This window comes from Equus przewalskii, chromosome 1 (genome assembly GCF_037783145.1).
Source record: "Equus przewalskii isolate Varuska chromosome 1, EquPr2, whole genome shotgun sequence".
Classification (NCBI taxonomy): domain Eukaryota; kingdom Metazoa; phylum Chordata; class Mammalia; order Perissodactyla; family Equidae; genus Equus; species Equus przewalskii.
Window position 1 is genome coordinate 59,501,567 of NC_091831.1, and position 19,942 is coordinate 59,521,508.

The 19,942-nt window shown below is 54.5% G+C and overlaps 1 protein-coding gene and 1 long non-coding RNA gene across 2 annotated transcripts in view; both read left to right on the forward strand.

Annotated features, from left to right (window-relative positions):
- Positions 1-4,335: 4,335 nt before the first annotated feature.
- On the forward strand, positions 4,336-8,645 carry LOC139082220 (uncharacterized). Its single transcript, XR_011538015.1, has 2 exons — positions 4,336-4,702; positions 7,902-8,645. It is a non-coding gene; the product is annotated as an uncharacterized lncRNA (long non-coding RNA).
- Positions 8,646-17,804: 9,159 nt separating this feature from the next.
- The window catches only part of LOC139074484 (cadherin-23-like), a 316,069-nt gene continuing 313,931 nt past the window's right edge, over positions 17,805-19,942 (forward strand). The window contains exon 1 of the mRNA XM_070565310.1: positions 17,805-18,208. The gene's annotated coding sequence lies outside the window, so the exon portion shown is untranslated. The remainder of the gene's footprint in view (positions 18,209-19,942) is intronic.

Here is a 19,942-nt window from a genome sequence, read left to right on the forward strand (position 1 = left end):
GCACTTGCTGTGGGCCTGGCTCTTTACAGGGATTGTTTCATTTGATCCTCATTTGATCTTGTAGGGAAAATATGATTACTGTCCCCGTTTTGTAAATGAGTAAACGGAGGGCTAGACAGATTAGGGACCTTGCCCAGAGTAACTCAGCTAGAGAGTAGCAGAGCTGGAATTCGAATCTGGGTGGGCCTGAGCCCAGGTGGTCTGTGTTCTTACTGAGGCAAGCAGTGGACACGTTTCAGTTCAGCAAACCTAAGTCTGTGTTCCTACTAGGCCTGCCTTCAGGAGCCAATTCAGGTTTTCTGAGGCCTGCACCGTAGACAATCTGGGGGCCCTCTTTAGGAAAAAGAATAACAAATTGCAAATATAAAACTAGGTACAAAAAGGAATACTTGTTTCGAATGTAAAAAAATCACAACCAAACACTGACTAATTCTATAAAATATCTGAATGCGTGAACACATTGCAAGAGCCCTACACAAAGGCGTCCTTGACCCCCAGCCCCCACCCAAGGCTCTCAGGCAGTATCAAACCACTTGCAGGCTTCCCTGCTGTTCCCCTCCCTGCCCTGCAATCCAGCCACAGACCCTGCCCGGGGAGGGCCCTAAGTGGGCTTAGCGGGGCTTCTCTGCCTGTGGCGGCAAGCTCGGCCCGCTGAGTGAGGAAGCTGAAGGGCCAGAGAGCTAGTGCCCTTGGTTGGAAGCAGTCCTCAAACACTGATGGACAGAGTTGGTGGCCCTCGATCGTCAAAGAGGGTCATGCTGAGCCCTCTTCTACACCAGTGGTTCCTGTGGTGTAGTCCTGCAGCACTGGGAGCTTGTTAGAAATACACGTTCTCTGATCCCACCCTACACCTGCTGAGTCAGAAACTTTGTTGGGGGAGGATGGACACAGCAATTGGTGTTTTAATAAGCCTTCCTGGTGAGTCTGATGCACACTCAGGTTTGGGAACCTTTGTTCCACCACACTGTTGCCCCAAGTCCCCTGTGGGCTGGAGCTCGTGGTCTACAATGGGAACCTGCTCAATAACACACCTTTATTTTTGGTCCCCTTCCTTGGTTCTCTCACTTCCTCACTCTCCCGCTGGGGCTTCCTGGGATCATCTCCGATAAACTGCCTGCTCTTGAGTCCTTGTCTCAGTCTCTTCTGGGGGAACACCACCTCAGCTGAGACAGGAAGAGGTGTCATTGCCCAGCGAGGAGGAGGATGGTGGCTCGCCCCCACTGGAGGCTGAATGCTCTGCCAGTTGCTTTGCTTTCATGGTCTCATTCCCCCCACCATGAGGAAATTTGGGTTTGGAGGGTTTGAGTGACTTTGAACCCAAGGATTTGAACCCGAGTCTGCCTGAGTCCCAAGGGTGAGCTCCTCAGCAGTGAGGGCAGGCGGCCAGCCCAGTTATGTCCACTCGTCGTTGCTGTTCTTCTCACAGCAGGCAGGAAGCCAATTTTGCTGTGAGAGGTGCTACAATCTGTGCACTTTGGACGAATCCAGAGCGCCCACTGTGGGGTGCAGCTGGCCTGAAGTGGTGGGGTACACTGGCCTCAGGAGGGCACCCCTTGAGGGGTTCCCTCACTCCCAGTACCTGAGGACCCTTCACTCCAGTGCTGTCAAGCCCAGTCCCTGCTCCCTCCACCACACAGCTGTGCCCAGGCATGTGCCCATCACCAGAGCCGGAGCCTTTTCTGTCACAGATGCTGGCAATCGAGTCAGCTCTGCAGCTAAGGGTGCTGCTTGGGGGCACGCTCACCCCTGAACTGGGCTTTCCCTGTTGTTTAAAGGCCCCAGCTCACTTGGTTGTGACATTTTCAGGAAACACAGCTCTCATTCCCTTGTCACCTCCCTCCCTCTCTAGGCTGGTACCCTCAAGAGGGAACAGCCGTGCCTTCTCTGGGCCCACAGCACCTGTGGCTTGAGGTCCCAGCTGTCCTTCTTGTCAGCAATTTCTCCCCTCTCCTCCTCTCTGTGATCCAGGAACGATGGTTGTGTTAACAGTAGGGGGTGGGGGGGGACACTGACAAGAGCACAGGCCTCCGTGCTGGTCTCTGCTGCTGACTCTGGTGAGTCTTTTTTCAACTCCTTAGAGCCTTGTTTTTCTCACCTGTAAAGTGGAGAGTCCTACTCTGCTCCCCTGAGGTTGTTCTAATGATGCGGTGCTCGTGGCAGAGAAGCAGTGCACACACAGGACACAGGCATGAGCGGTGGTGGGCACAGGTGTGCAACTGGGACCTCCCTCTGTTCCCTCCATCACAATGACAAGGGAACTTGGGGGCGAGTCATTGGTTCTCTGGGACCCTGGTCTGCCAGAGGGCTGCTGCTGATGCCCAGGACACTGCCAGCCCACCCTTCAGGGTGGGAAGAGATACAAAGGATTACTTTGGTGACCACTAGGCTTAAGGATGCCCTAATGCCTCACCCTGCCAAAAACTGACCCCTTGATTCCCCAGTTGAAATCTGAGTGGTTTTTTTTTTTTTTGAGGAAGATTAGCTACCAATCCTTCTCTTTTTGCTGAGGAAGACTGGCCCTGAGCTAAAATCCATGCCCATCTTCCTCCATCCACTTTATATGTGGGATGCCTACCACAGCGTGGCTCATCAAGTGGTGCCATGTCCTCACCCAGGATCCGAACCGGCGAACCCCAGGCCGCCAAAATGGAATGTGTGCACTCAACTGCTGCACCATCAGGCCGGCCCTGAAAGCTGAGTGGTTTTGAACCCAGGTGATGTGTGTTCATGAGTCAAGCAGTGGACATTTATTTCAATACAATAATTTCTCACCACATCATTTTCTTTTCCTTCATGGCACTCATCTTGAGTTGTAATTATTCATCTGCCTGTGTGTTTTTTAAACACTTTTTTAAAGATGGAAAATTGTAAACATCTACAAAAGAAAACAGAATAGTACATGGCCCTGTGTTCCTATCACCCAGCTTCAAAAATTACGAGCTGAGGGCCAATCTTTTTCACCTCTATCCCCACTCACTCTCCTTCCCTGTATTAATTTGAGGCATTATATCATTTCATCTGTAAATATTTTGGTATGTATCTCCAAATGATTAGGGCTCTTTTATAAAATATAACCACAAAGTCATTATTACACTTAAAACAACAATTCCTTGATATGTGATGACTGTTAAATGTCTGTCTGCCTCCACTAGGCCGGGAGATTCAGGAGAGCCTCCCTCTCTTGTTCTTGGCCGTATCCGCAGTGCCAGAGACCCAGCAGACAGCGGTAAGTATGTGTTGGATGGATGGATGGATGAATGGGAGAAATACAGAGGATGCTGGGGACCACCGTGCTTTCTATGGACGCTGCCCCCCAACCCTTCCACACTGGGGTGCAATCGCTGCCTTGCGGGCCCACAGCCACTGACCCCCTCTGATGTGAGCAGCACCGTGGAGCCATAAACCTCTCTGTGTCTCTGCCTCCCTACCTGCCTTCAGCTTAATCGGGCAGCAAGTCACTAATCCTCTCCTGATGGCTGCAGCCTGCTCCCCCTGCGCAGCTAATTCCACCTTCCGACTTAATCATCATGCTTAGCACTTTCAATAAGGGCTTTTCATCTTCAGAGCCCTGCTCAGGCATTAGCTGATTACTGTAATCTGTCTGCCTCCCAAGGCGTCAACCAGGATGGCAGGAGCAGGACCGGGGCCTCCCTTTTCCTCTCGGAGCCTCAGTTTCCTCATCTGTAAAATTAGGTTAATATACCTAACTGGCACAGTCGGTGTAGGATTAAGTAAAATGAAGTACAGAAAGTGCTCGTCCCCTGACACAAGAAGCGCTCAGGAATGATGACCTGTTCCCAGTGGAACTCAAGGCTTAGCTCTCATGGGAGAGCCGAGCATGTCCTGATTTGAGTCCTGCTTCCTCCGTTTAAAGGGGTTTCTGAGCCTCAGTTTGCTCCTCTCCAAAATGGGCGTGCCGATCCCCCCTTTCCGAGTTAGCTAAAGGACTGCCCACCTTACATAGGTACGTGACGCACTGGGCGGAGTGCTGGTGCCAAAGAAGTGCTAAATCGGGGCTGTGGTTGTCGTATTCCCAGGAGACGGAGGCAGGGGAAGGAGAGGAGGCTCAGTGCCGTGTGGCAGGTGCCAGTTCTGTCTTTCTCCTCTGTGTCCTCAAGGTGCACAAGTTGACGGAAGATGCCCATTGTGCCCACCATCACATCCCCAGCCCTTGACTTGCCGTGTGCTCAATAAATGAATAAGCGAATGAATTTGGTGAGGTGGGGACGGGAATCCTGTATCTGAACAGGACTGGACGGTTCATAGAGGACTTTCAAGATCTTTCTTTATCTCACAACTAAAGAAAATAAACAGGCCAGGGATTATACCCCACATGCTCCAGATGAGGCAACTGAGGCTCAGGGAGGCAAACACAAGGCCTGTAAATGTTAACAGATGGCGCCACTCCACTCCAATTTGGATGTGTCAGGAGGAGTGTGCTTGGCATTGCCCTCTGGAAGAGTTGGGCTTCTGTCTCAGCTGGAGTTACAGGGCTTCTTGAGACCTCCTAAAACTGCAGGGTTCTGCCTGCTCCTTCTTATTCCTCCCACTGTGCCTGGTATGCGGCTGTATCCCAGTGTACTTGTTTTTAATCATTGAAAATTTCAACATCTAGTCTTCCATGAACAGCCACTGAGGTTGAGCACTGTGCAACTCCAGGGGACAGACACCATTCACCACAACGGCAATGAATCACCAAAAGGTAAGTCCCACTGTGACGTTGGAGGTGACTCTAGGAGGAGGTGGGGCTCTCCCCATGCACTGGCTGGGCTTGGGTCAGGAGCACTGGGCCAGGCACCAGGGTGAGGGCACTCCCTCGTCTGGTGCCAGTGGGCAGGGTCCCGTTCAGAGTGTGTGCATCCGGAGGCTGATTTCCACCCTTCTTAGGGAGCAGGATAGGAAAGCTCTGGGAAATGGATCCTAGTTTTAAAACTTGAGGAAGCTGAGGGAAGGGAGTACTTTATGTACTATATTACACATATAAGGAATAATTGAATCTTGGTAATAGTGCTCTTTGGAGGGGCATCATCAACCCATTTTGCTGGGGTGACTCGCCATCAACCCAGATGAGTTAACTGGGGCACACAGAAGTTAATTCACTAGCCCAAAGGGTCACACAGCAAGGAAGTGACACAGTTGGGATTCAAACCCAGGCCTGCCTGAGTCCAGGTCCCACTGTGTTACCTCTAGTTGTAACCTGCACTTTCCAAAGGAGGTAGCCGAGGCCCAGAGAGGGGCAGTGCCTTGCCCAGGGTCACACAGCCAGCTAGTGGCCATAGCAGAGCCCATAGGGGTACTAGCCCATCAGTTAATATTTGTGTTAGAAACAAGTCTAGGGAGAGACCTAGGATGGCTGGGGATGGGAGAGCTTGGGGGGTGGGGGTGTGAAGCGATGGTGAAGGACAGGCACCAATTCTCCGCATTTTTGGCCCGTGTCGTGGTGAGGAGCCCGGTGTCCTTCACAGCAGGGCGGGGGGTGCGGTCCGGGAAGGGCGGGAGGCGCCGCGCGGCGCTCGGCCTCCAGGTGGCGCCCGCGCCGCAGATGTGGCGTCCCTGGGGAAGCCGAGCCAGCTTGGTCCGTCTCTAGGCGCTAGTCTGCCCCCAGAGTTTTCAGGATGCCCCGCGACAACAGCCCCCCTTTCCCCTAGGGCCGCCTCTGCCCTGCCTTTGGCAGAGAAGGGTTGGCAGGGCCCCGACTGGGAGCTACCAGCTCAACGCCGCCTCCCTTGCAAGCCCCCGGCAAGCCCTGGGTAGGAACCTCCGGAGGGACTTGGGCTGGTCCAGACGCTTCCCATCTGCTTGACCTTGAGCGGCTTGCTCAGCCTCCTTGAGCCTCGCTGTCCTCATCTGCAGAGTGGATGGAAGTGGGTTTTATTTCCAGGCGATTGAGAGGATCAGATGGGACAGTTTACGGCCTGTTGCAGTTGCTCAACAGACGGGGACTGTTAGGATTGTTCCCGCGGACAGTGACTGCCCAGTTACTCCTGCCTGGCTGCTGTTTCTCCTTAGTCTTTTTCACCATGTGATGCCAGTCCATCGCACCATGCCTTACCCATCACCACCAACCTCTGTTCCCACCCACTGTGGTCCTGGCACCTCCTTGGAGACAGCATAGAATAAGCAGAAGGCTCTGAAGTCTATCGGGGTTCAGGTCCTTGCCTCCACCACTTCCGAGGGGGCCTTGGTCCGATTCCTTAGCTTCTGTGCTGCATTCTCGGTGCTCATCACTGCATATTCCAGCCTCCCTGGAGGTCAGCTTGGAGCCATGTGGCTAGCTAGTGCTGGCCAAGGAAATGGGAGCAGAGTGACGTGTGTGTGTCACTCCAGACCAAGGCAGTTAAGAGCCTGTGGCCCTCCTGCATCCCTTTCTTGTCCTGCCACAGTGACCTGTGCGGCCACAGGGACATGAGTTTCAGATGGTACAGCTCTAAGATGGCCCTGGTTTCCCAGGTCACCCCTGGAGGAAAGCCATCCCACTAGCATTGCACTATGTGTGAGCAAGAAGGAAACTTTGATTGCCGCTGAGATTTCAGACTTTGTTTATACTAGATGATAACTGTCACTGATACGGCCTTCCCACACTTCAAATTTCTCATCGGTGAAATGGGGACAATAACAGTGCCACTGTCACAAGTCACTGTGAGGATTAAACAAGATTGTGGATGCAACCCTCTTAAGATGTAAAATCTTAGTTTTTATTACTTCTTAGGAAGATACAGAAAAGCATAAAAGGACCTTAGACTCTCAGAGCCGGAGGGACCTGGGGGGACCTTGAACTCACTCCTCGTGGTAGGTGAGGGGACACAGGCTCAAGTGGAGGAGGTTCATTCAGGCAGAGGGTGGCAGAGTCAGGGCTGAATCCTGGGTCTTCTGACCTCTGTGTAGAGCTCCTTCAGATATACCTCGCTCCCTGCTCTCTGAGAGCTTATTATTTGATTGGATGCAGGACAGACAGACATGTGACAAAAAGATCCTAAAGATCCCATGCTATGTACAAGTGCAGGGAGTCGTCCAGACAATGAGGATTCTGAGGGTCCGAGGGGACATGGGGGTCCGGGAGGTGGGCGGAGAAGGCTTCTGAGAGTTGGTGGGACTTGAAGAATGGGTTTCAGGAGAGAGCAGGAAGGGCAGTGGGCAATGGCAGGAGAGAGGACAGGGTAAGCCTAGGGCAGGGGATTGGGAGCTCCAGAGGGCAGGTGGCCCCTAAAACAGGTGAGTCCGGGCGTGGTCTGTTTAACCTGTCCCCTACTGAGGGACGTGAGGATCCCCCCCGCCCCGTTGTAAAGAGCACGGCACTGAACATCCTTGTACCAGCCTCTGTGTATCTGTGTATTTTGCCAGCCGAGATAGAAGCTTTGTAGGGAAGAGAGGCAGAAGTGAGGCCCAAAAGGTATGTTGGGCCTGATTTCTTAGGGTGAGAGGGTTGACAGCTTCGAATGCTACACTGATGCTTCCACTTAATTCAGGCCAGGACTTCCAATTTCAGCCATTTGCTTACCTCATTTACTAACCGTGGCCTATCCATGCACCAACTATACTGTTATTGACTCAATTTAAATTTTAATTCCTCACTTTTTTTTTCCTTGTGAGGAAGATTGGCCCTGAGCTAATATCTGTGCCAGTCTTCTTCCACTTTATATGTGGGATGCTGCCACAGCATGGCTGACGAGTGGTGTAGGTCCGTGCCTGGGATCCAAACCTGCGAACCCCAGGCCACCGAAGCAGAGCATGTCAAACCCAACCACTATGCCATGGGGCCCTAATCCCTCACTTTTAAACTCTTCTATTTGTTTTTTAAAATTTATCACCACCATAAATGAAAAAATAATACTAATTGTAATAAATGAAAGACAACTATCAAAATAAGTATAACAATAACAATTGTATATTATTAAATACAGCCAAAGTCGCCAGCCGGGAGCTGAGAGAAGGCCTGATTCCTTCTGGTTCGAGAAAGAGGAGGATCAAATGTTTAGACACAGTCGCACAACCTGAGGCTTTCTTCTCTGCGCGTTTACAGAGACTACAACAGAATTGAAAATGGAGTCACCGTCTCACCACGCGACCCAGAGACGGCCTGAAGCAGGCTTGCCTCCAGCAGGAAGTGACTTGCAGACTATTGCAAAGGGCAGCCCCATCCTCTGAAGACTGTTACCAAATGGGAAGAGGCCCTGTTCTGGGGGATTTGACCGCAGGAGGGTCCAGAGGTGGCAGAGTAGACAAGCTGCTCGCCGGCTGCCACTCTCTCTACTGGACATTAGGTTTTCTGGCATCTGACTAATGGGGCCCAGGTCGGGGCTCAAAGCCTGGAGAGAGCAGGTCTTGCTTACTGCCCCCAGTCCAGGCTGTGGACACACCCATGGGCACTGCCTTCTCTGTGCACCATCGTCTGCAGGCTGGGCTGGCTCTGTGGGTGTGTGACCTGTGACCCCAGGCCCCATGTTTGGAAGGACCCAACACTCAGCTTCCTGCTCTGTTGTCACCATCATTCTATGAAATGCATGCTGGCAAATTAAAAAGGAGAGGCAGACCCCTGTGTACCAATGTGGAAAGAGCTCCAGGACACATTTTCAGAGAAAAAGTCAAGTTACAGAACAATATGTGAAGTATGACTCTATTTAAATATAAGCAACTAATAATTCTTTAAATACACACACACGCATGACTTTATTATCCCATTTTCCCTGCTGTTGGCTGGTCAGGTTTCCACCCATTCACCATTCCTCGGGGGTTAGCCTAGGGATAGACCAGGCGGCCTTGATTTATTGATGTTTACCATACATTCACATTTTCACCCACTTCCTGGACAATGCAAGGATCTAAGGACATTCTAACTCCATTTACCCCCTTCCTGGCTCATGTGCTGTTGTGTCGTGTATTTTAATTTTCTCTCTCTATTTTAAACATTCATTTTATTGTTTACACACCAAGATTCACTTGTAGCTACCCGAATTTCCCTTTCTGTTGCTTTTCTCTCCTTCCTGAATAGCTAAGCTTCCATCTGGGACTACTTTCCTTCTGCCTGAAGCATACCCTTTATATTTATTTTTATATTTGAGCCATTCATATGGTTCAAAATTCAAAAGTACAGAAGTGTGCCATGATAGATGTTTCTCTCTCCCACCCCTGCCCCCAGCCAAAAACTAGAGATTTCCATCTGTACATAGAACATTACTTGGAAGGATAGACACCAAATCGAGAACAGTGGTTTGTCTATGTGGTCTGAAATGTGGGCGATTACAATACATTCCTGTCTCCTGTGTGCAAAGAAAAGGAAAGTCGGGGCCCAGGACGGGCAGCCGGGAGGAGGCCCAGTCTGTTCTGACTGACAGCCTCTCACTGAGTGCCGCAGCACACACAGCTTCTCTGTGTTATCCACCTCTTCATTTGATTCCCGTCTCAGCTCCGTGGGCCAGGAGGGGCAAGGTCCCCCACTCCCGGAACAGCTGATGACCATGGCTCTCGGGTACCATTTTGTTTTCATCAACTCATTCAGTCCTCACAACAACTAGACTAGTATTGTCACCATTTTACAGATGAGCAAACTGAGGCCGAGAAATTAGACAACCTGCCCAAGAGGCAGAGGCAGGAATCAAACCAAACCCAAACAGGCCAACTCCAGGGCCCAAGCTACTATTAACCCCATTTTACAGGTGAGGAAACTGAGGCCCAAAAAGGCTGGGCCACACGCTCAAACTCACACAGTCAGTAGTGGCAGAGCAAGAATTCATATCCCTGACTTTTGGGGTCAAAATCCCTCTCCCTACCTTGCCCCCAGCCAGTGGTTTTCCTCTGCACATCAGAATCACCCAGGGAGCTTTCCAAAATGCGGAGTCCAGACGTCAGCCCAGACTGATCAGATGCGACTCGCTGATCCTATTTGTGCACACCCGCCCCACCTCCCAGGAGCTTCTCAAGTGGGGCCGGGTGAGAACCACTGCCTGGGGCCCACAGTGGGCGGGGCTTGGAGTCTGAGCGCCTGGGTTTAGTGTAATTCAGACTTTGCCCCAGTGACCTTGGGCAAGGTGGTTTTACATTTCTAGGCTGCCTCAGTTTCCTCATCTGTCAAACTGGATCATTGCAGTGTCTTCATTTGAGGACTGAACGAGATGATCCATTGTAAAGCACCTGGAGCAGTGTCTGGCACAAAATCAGCTCTAAATAAAAGCTAGCAATATGATTGCTATCATTATTATTATTTGCTGTGTAGCTTTGTAGAGAGCCTATCCCTCTCTGGGCCTCGGGTTCTCCATCTGTGAAGATGTCGTGAGGTGTGGACCTCATGGTCTTGAAAATGCCTTCCAGCCTGGTGTGCTCATGTCGGTGATTAGCTGGCTGATCTCAGGCCTTCTCCGCCCGCCCCCACTCTTCGAGAAGCCCAGTCCTGCGGCTTTTGTGTGGAGGCTGTGGCAGGCACGTGCCTGGAGAACCAGGAACGTGCTCTGTGGGATGAGTCCAGCCTCTGAGGATGGTGTTGACGCCTCTCCCAGCCAGGAGGGGCTGGGCTGTGCAGAGAGAAATTACTCATTGTGGGCTGGTGGCTGACAAGCCTCCAGCTGCCTCCAGAGAAAGATAGAGGGCCCTGGACGGAGGGTCCTTCAGAGAGGCAGGGTGGGGGGCCCTGTTGGAGCTGGCGGCCCTGTGCCCACTTCCTGCCGGTGCCCAGGGCTCTTGGTGCCAGTCCTTGCCACCAAGCACCATTCTGCAGCAATGCATAATTCATGCCCCCATGTGCCAATCTGTGCCAGCTTTAATTAGCTTCTAACTTTTTGTCATTCATTTTACTGTGAACACCTTATAAATAAGTGATGGGAGAGGGGAGCAGGAGCGGGGCAGGAACGTGAGGGAGGGAGCCTGGCTCCTTGGGCCACATGGGGGAAGGGCAAGCTTCCACCGTGGTGGGGCAGGGAAGCCATGCCCCTCGGGGGTTCCTGGGGGCCCTTGACTCTGAAGATGGGTGGCCCCAGCCACCTTGTTCGCCTTCCAGCCTTGTTCTGTCACAAGCCGCGTCGAGCCACCACAGCTGTGCCAGGCTCCAAGGGCCCACAAACCAAACTCAGGAGCACACACGTTTGCTTTATGGTGGCAGGCGCTGCCCCGGGAGAGGGCGAGTGGGCTGGGGACACTGACAGGAAGCCACGAACGACTCTTCAGCAGCTCAGGGATGGGGATAAAGGCGGGTGGGGAGCGGTGCTTCGTTGTGAGGCCGGGAAGGGCCACTGTCGTGGAGGACACCCAGCGGAGGGGCGTTTATGGCTTTAAAAGTAATAATCCACCCTGGCGGGGAGGAGAGACTCGTATGTTTTCAGTTTATGAAGCTCTTGAAGGCGTGTGTTTTCTCTCCACCCGAACGGCAGCCTGGGAGGCGTTCCAGGAGGCTGGGGGCTATCCGCCCTTTTACAGCAGAGGAAACTGAGGCTCCGACAAGTTGGCTCAAACCCAGGTCCATGGCCTCCTAGTCTAGTGAGCCCAACGTTACACCACAATGCCTCGCCTCCGTTCCCAGTGGAGGAGCAGGGCCAGAAAGCTCCCTGGTGGGGCTGGGGCTGAGGTTGAACCCAATCCAGTCGAGAGGGTTGAAAAGGCTGGACAGGTTTAAACAGCAGGTTTGGATCCTCTCCTCTTTTCTTCTTTCCTTCCTTCCCTCCCTCCGTCCTTTTCTTCCTCATTCATTGAGAATGCCAGTGAGCCAGCTGGTTCCGTGGTGCTTGGGAATCCAAAGACAGTGAAGGGAGATGCCCCTTCCTCCAAGACGCCAGCCCAGGGCCAACCGGGACAATGCACTGCCTCTTCCTCTCCGTCCTGCAGCTCCTCGTGCTTCCCCTGTTATTGTCATCTTCACCCTCAGGCCCATGCCTCCTCCACCTCCAGCATCACTTGCTAAGCAACCCCAAGGCTCTGGCATGGCACACCAGGCCCTGCATGGTCCAGCCCTTACTCATCTGCTGAGACTCATTTCTCACCTCTGCCCAGCGCACCTTGGTCCAGCCCTAGCGCCAGGCTACCTGAAGTCTCTAAACGGTGTGATGCCCCTGCGAGTCTGCACACACTCAGCCTCCTCCACTCAGACGTCCTTGCTGGCCTTCTTTTGCCAAGTGCATTCATCGTCGAGGCTCTGCTTAAGTAGCCCCTCCTGCTGGAAGTCGGCCCCAGTCTCCTCAGTTAGGGTGGACTGTGCCCTTCTGGGGTCCCTCTGTCACTGCTGAACCTGGTCCCGGCCTCGAGAATGGCATTGTCCTATGCTTCCCAACTCTGTTTCTGTACCTGTGTCTCCAACTAAACTGTAGCTTCTCTGAGGACCAGACTGATGTCACATGCTTCTCTGTGTCCTCAGCACCCAGCCCAGAGCCTGGAGCGCTGCGGGCCCTACAGGAATGCTCATTAGATGAATGAACAAAGACATGGCCCCGCCTGTAAGGATCCTAAAATCCAATGTGTCTCTGAGCTAAAGATGAACTTGAACCCACCGCAGAGATGGGGCCACTTGAGGCAATACCTGGACAAGGCGTTCTGACATGGAAGGAGCCAGTATATCAATTCATTTTTTCTTTCCTTCTTTCCTTAAATTTTGGAAAAGGGTAGGTAGAGGTCTTTTTCAATGCTGACCCCCTGCTGCACTGCCATCCCCCACAAGCTCCAGGAGAATCATCATATGGTCCATACCGGGCAGGGTTCTCATGGTTGCCAGCAACAGAAATGAACTGGCTAATTGACACAGAAAGTGAATTTACTAGTTAGATAAGGGGTGGGGGGCTGGCAGAATCAACCAGAAGGCTGGAGGACAAGCCTAGAAAACAGGAACTAAAGGAGGCTGGTAGCCAAGATTGTGGCCAAGAACGCAGCCCAGGTCAGGCCTCAGGAGCTATCGGTCAGGCTTCGGTGCTTTCCATCGTTTCAAAACTATTCTAAACTAATTCTAAACTTTGTGACCTTCCTCCAGGTTCAGAGTTGAGAGTGGAGCTTCTGATTGGCTAGCCTGGGCCATGTGAGGTGCCCTGTGGCCAGGAGGTGGGGTGACGGAGGACCTGCCCTTCTCATTGTCTAATTACAGCAGGGCCTGGTCCTCTCCCTTTCTTCATACGGTGGGGAGCTCCCCCCAGTAGGAGGGGAGTCTGCACGATGCTGGGCCCTGGGCAGTTAACGTCTCCATGGGTCTTTACGGTTGTCAAAGGCTAGGAGGAAGGCCGGCAGGCTCCCTGATCTCAATTACAGAAACCAAAGCTCAGGGAGGCTAAGGGGTTTTGTCCCACACCGCATAAGATGATAAGAGATGCTCCAGGGGTTTGGGGGAGGGGCTAACACTTTCTAAGGAAAGGGAGACGGGGAGAACTCTGAGAGCTGCTGGTGGACAGCCCTGAAATGGTCTGAGGGATGGAAACCCCAGCCAGGGAGAAAGGCCACAATCCCGGGGATTAATCCTCTGGAGAGGAGAAGGCGCTCAGAGGACAGAGGCTGAGTTATCTTCCCAGCTCCGAGTCTCCTGCAAACGCTATCGTCCCGCCTCTGGCTGCTTCATGTGCTAAACAGCAGGACTGCTATTCACCTCCAGGATCAGAAGTCTCCACGGCTCGCACGGGGAGAGCCACATGCATGCCCTTCTGCTTTTGCTGCTCTAGAACCCCTATCATTGCAGCAAAACCCAGCTCTGAGGTCCCCTTGCCCAGGCAGCCTTTCTGGACTCACCTTTCCCAAGCCATCACCCCTCTCCTTCAGGATGCCTCTCTGCTTTGCATGCTTACCTTGCTAAACTCTCCCTGACTTTGGTTTGCCTCCCGCTTGGACTGGGGGCCCCTCAAAGAAGGGGCTGGATGACATTCAAGTCTGTCGCCAGTGTGCAGTGCTGGCTTGTTCCCTTCAGATCCAGTCCTCACTCTCCTCTGCTGTCTTCCTGTCCCAGCAGGGCTGACCTGCAGGCTGCGGTTCCCAAGCTCCCGCCTGGGTCTGCAGTTCCCGCTGGTGTCAGCCAAAAGGAGGCCCTGCCGGGGAAGGGAGAGCCAGGGCATCTCTTCTCCACACTTGGCCTTAAGCAGGGTATCTGGCACAGCTGTTTCTCCTGCTCCCACCAGCCAGGTCCACTGTGGTTCCATCTTCTACTGCATGACCCTGATCCTGGTGACTCTGCTTCCTCCCTTCGTCCCTCCAGCCTGGTGGTGGTAGCAACGTTCTGCCATTGCTGAACTCTGGATGACTTTGCCATCCTCTGGTTGAATTCTCAGGGCTTCATCACTGTTTGGCCACATTGGCTTTGAATTTTCTGTGACACACTCAGAGTGGTTCTGTGGGCTGGTTGCATTGGGCAGACATCCCAGTTCCTAGCACGGTGTTTGGCACAGAATGGGCACTCGACAAATGTTTGTGGTATAAAAGTGGCTGCCAAAGAGGTGCTATGAACAGAAGCATGGTGCCCACACTGGAGGAGGTGATGGTCTCCCTGAGCTCAGTGCTGTTTTGTTCATGTGTAAATGACTGCAGACAGGTTGAGGAGTCACAGTTTAAGAGAGATGGTGGCAAACTAGAAAGAAAGGTTTTAGGGTTGGAGAAACTTTGAAGAACCCCTCTTCTAGTCCTTCTATTTTGGGAATGAGGAACATGAAGCTAAGAGAGGTCGTGTCCAGCCCGAAACCATTCAGCCAGAGAGCAGTCTAGTCTCTAGAGAGCCCAGATCTCTCCACTGCCGGCTCCAGCACGCTGTCTAAAACTGCGACTACCTGAGGCTGGCAGCCCTGTCTCCACGCTGCCCTTGCCCCTCAAGCCACGGACTCCTGTGTCCAGTGGCCTACTTGACCCCTGCACTCAGTCATCGCACACTCTCACTGCACGTGTCCCAAGGGCACACTCGCTCATCTCCCCATGGCGGCCCCCTCCCTCGCTCCCTATCTCAGGAACAGCACCCTGTCCATCTGCTTCCACAAGCCAGAGTCCCGGGGGCTCCTTGACACTCACCTCCATCCCACCCCATCCTCACTCCCTCTCCCAGTGCTGGAGCTTTTTCCCTCCGGAACATCACCCCTCACCACATCCCCCACCTCCACCCTGGTCCAGGCGTCTGTCACCCGGACAGCCGCAACAGCCTGCAGAAGTGCAAGCTCCTAGAGGGGGCGTTGTGTGCATGCATTTATGTGTGTGTTCACTGATGTGTCCCAAGTGTCTAGACTCACAGGGTCAGCCAACTGTTTCTGTAAAGGGCCAGAGAGTAAATATTTTAGGTTTCGCAGGCCATACTGTCTCTGTGGCAACTTCTTAACTCTGCAGTGGTAGTGGAAGGAGCCATAACTGGATGGTATGTCCATGTTCCATGAAAACTTTATTTACAAAAATGGGGGGCCTGGTGGGTTTGACCTAAAGCCTGCAGTTCGCTGACCCCTAGTCTAGAGAAGTTCCTGGTACATAGCAGATGATCAGTAAATTTATTTTTTATTTTTTATTTTTATTGAGTTATTGATAGGTTACAATCTTGTGAAATTTCAATTGTACATTAATGTTTGTCAGTCATGTTGTAGGTGCACCACTTCACCCTTTGTGCCCACCCCCCACCCCACCTTTCCCCTGGTATCCACTAAACTGTTCTTGGTCCATAGTTTTAAATTCCTCATATGAGTGGAGTCATACACAGATTATCTTTCTCTCGCTGGCTTATTTCACTTAACATAATTCTCTCAAGGTCCATCCATGTTATTGCAAATGGAATGATTTTGTTCTGTTTTGCAGCTGAGTAGTATTCCATTGAATATATGTACCACATCTTCTTTATCCATTCGTCTGTTGATGGGCACTTAGGTTGCTTCCACGTCTTGGCTATTGTAAACAGTGCTGCAATAAACACTGGGGTGCACAGGACTTTTGGGATTGCTGACTTCAGGCTCTTTGGATAAATACCCAGTAGTGGGATGGCTGGATCGTATGGTAGTTCTATTTTTAGTTTTTTGAGGAATCTCCATACTGTTTTCCATAGTGGCTGCACCAGTTTGCATTCCCACCAGCAGTGTATGAGGGTTCCTTTTTCTCCGCAACCTCTCCAACATTCGTTGCTATTAGTTTTAGATATTTTTGTCATTCTAACGGGTGTAAGGTGATATCTTAGTGTAGTTTTGATTTGCATTTCCCTGATGATCAGCGATGATGAGAATCTTTTCATGTGCCTATTGGCCATCAGTATATCGATCAGCAAATATTTTTAATTGAAGCACACCCTTCACAGTGGCCCCTGCTTCTATTCTGGCTTTATGCTCACTATCCTTCCTACCCTCTCAGTGCTCCAGTGTCTCTGGCCTTCCTTCACTTCATTATGTATGCCAGTTCCTTTTGCCACAGGGCCTTTGCACATGCTGTTTCTCCTGCCTAAAATCCACTTTGTCTCTCCATTGCTCATACTTCAGATCTCAGTTTAGTGTTACCTCCACCAAGAAGTCTTCCTGGATCCCCTAGGCCAGGTGCTATTAGAGCACTCTCCTTCCTGGCAATCACTGAGTCTGGCTGTAATTTTACCTATTTATGTGTTTCACTGACTAACGTCTGGTCTGCCCATTAGAGGAGCTCCAGGAGGCACGGGGACCAGGCCTGTTTTGCTCCCTATCACATTCCCAGACCTATTTCAGTTAGCTAGCGGACGGCAGCAACAATGAGTGAATGGTGAGGGCCTGGAGCTCTGTAGTCAGGCCGAGTCTGGGTTCAGTCCCTGACTACCGCAGGGCAACTTGCCCGCCTCCCTGTGCCTGATATTCCTACTGTGAAACCAGGATAATGGCAGCAGGACCTACGGAGGGAGGCTGTGTGAGCACAGGAGTGGAGGCTGGGAAGGTCTCAGCCCAGAGCCTGGCTCCAGGCAGCTGCTGTCAACACGCTGACTGCCACACTGATGGTCCAGAAACCCTGTCCTACGAGAGACAGTTAAAAGAATTCAGAATGTTTAGCCCGGGGAAGTCAAGATCAAGGTCAAGGAACGACCCTCTTCAACTACGTGAGTGCAGGCTCCTGAATCCAGCTGTCTGGAAAAGTCAGGAAGTCTCCATTCCTATGGGTGTGCAAAAAGAAGCTGGGAGATCATTACTCCGGCGTGCTGCAGAAGTGTCTCCCATGGGTGAGGGTGCCCAGGTGTTCAAGGGTCTCTTCCGATCCGGGGTCCCTCATTTGTAAGCCCTGGGGCATTCTGAGCTCCATTGAGGGAGAGGGCGCAGACGGGAGCGCACGAGTGGGGTGGGCAAAGGCAGCTGGTTGAGCGAAGCGCGGCCAGGCGGCCTCAAGGACTAGAGGGACCGAGGCCCGCTCAGCGACTCTGGGAGCAGAGAGGGGGCGCTTGAAACCAACAGATGGCGCAGGCTCACCTAGGCCGTGCGCCCGCTGGCCCGCTCAGGCTTCCAGGGAGCGTTTCCCGGTTCGCCCGAGGCGCGGGGCCGGCGGGAGGCTGGCCGGGCCCCCACCCTTCTGCTAGCCCCTCGGCGGGACGGCGGGCGGCCCTGCGGGGCACGGCTCCGGCACGCACCTGGGGCCGCTTCCGCGGGCTTCCTCCTTGCCCCTTTGGGGGATTCGCCAAGTTGCCACAGCAGCCGGTGCCATGACATCGGCAGAGGGCAGCTTCGCCAGCACTGAAATATTCATGCCCTGAGCGCCTGGCCGGGCTCCCATCGCTCCCGGGGGTCCGAGCGGGGCCGGGGCGGGGGGCGCAGGGATCCCGGCGGTCCGTCGTGGAGGGGAGTGGGCAGCCAGGCGCGGCCGGGCGGGAGGGGCTGGGCGAGGCGGGAGGTGAGGGAGAGAGCGTCAGGAGGCGGGGTCTGGGTGGCGGGGGCCGCGCGGGGCGGAGGAAGCGAGGGAAAGTTGATCGCGGACTTGAGCGGCGGCGGCGGCTCGAGAGCGAGAGGGGTGCGGGCTGCGGGCGCGATTCTCGGCGAGGAGACGCGTCCGACGGCGGCCGGGCGCTGAGCCGGTTGGGGCGGGGCGGCCCGGGCATGGAGCGCGGGGGTGCCGAGCCTCGGGACGTTTGGGGCGCGTCTCGTCCGAGCCCGCGGCGCGCCTGAAGTTGCGGCCGGCAAGCGGCCAGAGGTTAGCGGACGGGCCAAGGGGACCCCAGAGAGTCCGGCGCGCCGCGGATGAGCCTTCGCGCCGGCAGCGAGACGCGGCGGTGGCCAGCACCTGAGCAGGCGGCCGGCGGGGGCCGATCCGGCGGAGAGCAGAGCCCGAGGCGCGGCGCGGCGCCGCTCCACACACGCACACGGTACCAAGAGCCGCGCACCGCCCTTTCCCTCCCCGTTCCCCTCGCCTCCTCCGCGCCCTTCGCCCGCCACGCGTCGGGAAAGTTGGAGCCGTGGGGTCGCGACCGGAGCCGCTGAACCACTTGTTCCCGGCGCGGCCATCGCCCGCGGCGGGCGCCCGGGGCTTCCTTCCATCCTGGGCCCCTGGCCGAGATCCTGCGCCCCGCTCCGAGCCCGCGGCTGGACGCGCGGCAACTTTGATTCCCGGGAACTCGAATTCCCTCCGTGTTGGCCTTGGGAGGACAGGCTCTCCGCTCCCCACCCCGGTTCCTGGACCCGTGAACATTCGGGCACTTTGCTCTCCGCCCCTCAGAGAGGGTCTGGGTCTGCGGCGGGGAGAATTTCGGGGTAAAGAGGACCCTGGGATCCAATCCCGTCCCCTCTGCGCTCTGGGTCCCCATTTAGACAGTGGAGATGGGGTGGGGCACACCCCCACAGCGGGGTTGGCAACGGCTCTGGAGGGACCTAAAGTCACGTAGCTCTCCCCAGCCCTCATCACCTCTCGGTGCCTGCGAGAGACCCCAGAGGACTCCCGCAACCTCCCCAGTCCGGTCCGAACACGGGAAAGGCGCGCCCCTCGCGCAGTCGGGAGCCTTCTGCGGCTCGCGCTTCGTCTCCCCGGTCGCCGGCAGGCCTGCCATGGGCGGTGCTGGTTGTCCCCGGGGGCCTGCGCTCCGGAGCGCTGCCCCTCGTCTCCCCTGCAGGTCAGAACCCGCGCGTTCCGAGGTGGCGGCGGCATCGGCCGGCCGGCACTCAGTGCCTTGCTTTCCCGGAGCGGGCGCCTAGAGTCGCTGCCTCCGTGCCGCGAACGGAGATCCAGTGCCCTCGCCGCCGGCCGCCGCCCCACTGCGACCCCAGCCCCCAGCCCTGGAGCTGGACATTAGCCTTTCCTGGGTAGTCACAAGCCCCCACCCTCCCAGTAATTCAGAAGGCAGCGCGCCTGCCTCTTCTACGTACTTTGCCCTCTCAGACCAGAGCCTGCATTGACCCTTGCCTTTTAGTCGCTCAGCAAGCACCCCCACTCCAGTTTGGATTTTGAAGTAAGCTGGAGAGGCATCTGATTGTGTGTGTGTGCATTGGGTGCAGTCACACCCTTGCGCAGGGAAGAATTAGGCTGCAGGGTTGGGGTGGGCTTGGTTGGGGCCAGGTGCGAGGTGCTGATGAGTCAGCCGTGGAGAGGGAGAGCTGGCTTGGAGTTAGCGTTTGGTTCATGGTGCAGGGGTAGGCGCACTGCGGTCAGCACTTAGGAGGGTGGGGGACCAGATGTCACTCTGCTGAGGAGGGGCTGGGAGGGGGCTCTTAGCTGGGGAATAGGAATGCTGGGTGCTGTCTGTCTCCCCGGGCCTGAGGAGGGTGGGAAGGCAGAGTGCCTACACAGCAGAGGGCGAGCGGAACAGTGAGCTGGAAAGGTGGCACTACAGAAGTGACTGGTGCGCCGGAGGCCCTGCCCTGGGCGGTGGAGGGGAGCAGTGAGGGATAGGAGGCCCAGAGCTAGTGTCTTGGCCTTGTCTGGGCCTCCGTGCACATCTGCCTCCACCTTCCTGACTGCCAAACAGCGGGCTCCCCAGTTCTGCTTACCAAAGGGCTTGATTCGAGGGTTGTGACGGCACATGATCTTGGTCACCTCCCAAACAGCTCACCCACCCAACAAGCTGTCTTACCTGCAGTTTCACCATTTGAGGTTCATTTCTTTGAGC